Below are 3376 nucleotides of genomic sequence, written 5' to 3'. Positions count from 1 at the left end.
TACAGGATACCAATACACACACACACACACACACACACACACACACAAACAGTTGATTAAATTGGAACCAATACAGGATACCAACACACACACACACACACACACACACACACACACACACCAGCGCAGCCCCAAGTTCAAGTAAATAACTGAGAGAATAAGACCTGGATAGAGTCATCTTGTTGGCTTCATCATAGGGTAAATCTATCACCAATGCTGAGATTTGGGCAAGAATGGTAGTGTTAATTTCCTCCCTTCTACTGTGAAGATTACATGGATCTGGGGAAGCAGAAAGAGCTTTTATGGAGAGCAACCATGTGTACTATAGGGGTAGCCAAGATGGAGATGCTTCGTGGCCATCTGGTGGAAAACTCGGCTGAGGAGTGATCTGAGGAGACAAGATTGACAGACTTCATTTTCACTTTCCAGTTACTGTTCACAGCTCCACTGTAGGTACCATTCATGGCCTCTGTTCTCCCCAGTCTGAAGAGAAAGGTCCTCCAGGTGGGTGGACCTTGAATCAGGGTGAACTGATGCTAATCATGAAGTTCCTACTCCCCTGTGTTGGTGTTGTGCTCACAACGAGGAGACTCTCTGAGGCTGTTCTGCAGGAAGTGCAATAGTTTTTGCAGAGGGATACACCCCCTCTGCTGGACTCTAAAATCCATCACCAGTACATTACACAGTCTGTTTCCAGGCAGTCCCTGAGCATGACAGAAAAGCTAACAATTCCAAGAACACTGGGGCAAACACATAGGTGAGTAAGAATTTGCTTCTGGCAAGAAACAGTGAGGTCTACGAGAAGAAACATATTCACCTTTGGTCATGTGGTCCATGTACAGTCCTGGAGAGGAAACAGTATCTAATCATATCAGAACCACTCTGACTGTCCAGGCTGGGATCCCTGCAGCAAGCAACAATGAGAATCTCACCGGGGAACCAACAGCTGGCACCAAATCATAGGGCCTCTCAGGGCACACATGAAATACTTTAGCCTGAGCTGACACAATATTTTAACCCCAAAACTGGTCTCTTTTTGACTGTCACCTAATAATAGCCCATGATGTGTACTGATCACAGTATATGACAGGCACTTCTCCAGCACACCATAGAGAATTTCATTTCATCCAGCAAATTTCTGCTGGAATGATCACACCCCCCACCCCCTCCCAGTTATCAGTGGGGAAATGACAGATCATAAAAGTTGAGCAAATTGATGACCATACACAACTATGAAATTACAAAATCAGTATTTTGAATCTAAAGCCAACTCTTTTTCTGGTATCATTTCCCTTTTCTTTAAGACATTTGTAATTGCCCCATTTTTAAAATACATAAATAATAAAGAAACAGGTAGCATTTGCAGCTCTGCTACTGGAGCCCAAAGCAGACAGTACGTAAGCGAGACAGAGAAGCTATGCTCCAATAAAATTGTACTTATAAAAACATCCTGGTGGCTGAGGGTGTGGCCCGCTTAGGAGAGTCTAGGCCCAACATACATGAAGCCCAGAGTTTGATCTCAAACAACACATAAATCTGGTATGATGGTGCACCAGTTTGATCCTGGCACTGGGAAACTGGAGGGAGGAGGATAGGAAGGTTACAGTCATCTTCAGCTACATTGTGAATTTCAGGCTGTCCTAAGGGACATGCAACCCCATCTCAAAATAGAACCAACCCAAATGAAATAAAATAAACCTAAGTGAACTGGGGTTTGCTGACCTTCCGTGATAACTCACTCACTTACTTCTCGCTCTTTCTCTGAACCTCTCCAATTGAGTCTGTCGAATCTGCTACCACAGTGCCCACCCCAAGTAAGACACAGAATCCAGATGACCCCAGTTTCTTTGTGATAGCAATGAGGGCTCACCTACCAGAAGTCTACTGAAGCCTTGTCTTTGTCAGTGCTTTTTGACCGATTCCTTCTCATTCTTAGTTAGAACCTCAGCATAGGTTACATAGTATTATCTATATCTGCATGTAGATAGAGACATGTGTAGTGATGGTAATATATACACACTTGTGTGTGTGTGTGTGTGAGTGTGTGTGTGTGTGTGTGTGTGTATGGAGTCATAGTCAGCTGTGTGTGGCTAAGCTGTTGCTTGCTGCCTTAGAGGAGGGGGAGGAAGAGGAGGAGAAGGAAGAGGATGGGGAAGGGAGAGGAGGTCTTCAAATGAAGAGAAAGAATAGAGAAAGAGAGCTTCTCAGGTAAAGGGAAGCAAACATGTCAAGTCCTGAGACACGGCATTTGGCGAGTGTAGCTGGAGCACAAGGAGAGACGGGGAGGGTTTCAAGCTGAGCTTGGAGGAGTTGTCTGGGACCAGTTATGGATGGCTTTGGTGGCAACTTATGGTGGTAAGATATTTGGATCTTATGCTGGTTGACACTCACCTTTAAAAAAAAAGTATTACCGGCGTGTCATTCATGCATGTGGGTAGGTGTGTGCGTGCCACAGTGTACACGTGAAAGGCAAAAGGCAACTTGGAATCAGTTCTCTTTGCCTACCGTAAGATCCAGGGATCGACCCAGATCTTCAGGCTTGCCTGGTAAATGCCTTCAGTCACCTGGCTATCTCCCTAAACCCCAAAGGTTTCTAATTGCATTGTAATGCAGCAGGAGAAAACGGCAGAAAGGGGCCAGTCCCCATTTGGTTGACTTCTTAGAATCAGAGCACTGCCATCCTGGATCTTAGTCTTCTCCCAAATCTCCATCCACACCCTTTGCCACAACAGCTTTTCCACTTCCATACGCACTAACATCCTCCTAGAACCTGGGCTCTGTGTCTCTGTGCAAGCCCAGACTTGCTGAAGCACTTGCTCTTTCCTGCTCATTTCACCTCAAAGTCCTCTCCCACCTTGCTAGAAGAAAGTCACTAGCCAGAATGAAGAACAAGTCATCTCATTCAAGGTCATCGTGGTTCAGCCGATAGCCAGTGATGTCATCTGAGAGTGGGCCTGGCCAGATGAACAGGACCTACTGGCTTAAGTCCAGCTCACCACAACCATGTGAGTGAGCCCAGATCAGCCCAGAATGGCTGAAGCAGGCAGACTGGTGAGCTAAATATTTATGGTGATATGTCATTGAGGTTTCGTGGCTGGTTATTACACAGCCTTACTGTAGCAATGTAGATAACTGATTCACATCTCAAAGTCATGTCTAAATCTAAACTCTTCTAACCCCACAGTTAAGAATCTCAGATTGGATTGTGAATGCATTAGTTCCTTCAGCATGAGTGCTAGACCCCCTAGAGTCTTGAAGACAGGTTTGCTATGTATCATCTATGTTAATACTTTGTCTTAGTTTTAGGTTACTATTGCTGTGATGTAACACCATGACCAAAAGCAAGTTGTGGAGGAAAGGGTTTATTTCACTCACA

This window comes from Grammomys surdaster, unplaced genomic scaffold (genome assembly GCF_004785775.1).
Source record: "Grammomys surdaster isolate TR1022 unplaced genomic scaffold, NIH_TR_1.0 275, whole genome shotgun sequence".
Classification (NCBI taxonomy): Eukaryota; Metazoa; Chordata; class Mammalia; order Rodentia; family Muridae; genus Grammomys; species Grammomys surdaster.
Note: the sequence above shows the minus strand (reverse complement) of the source record.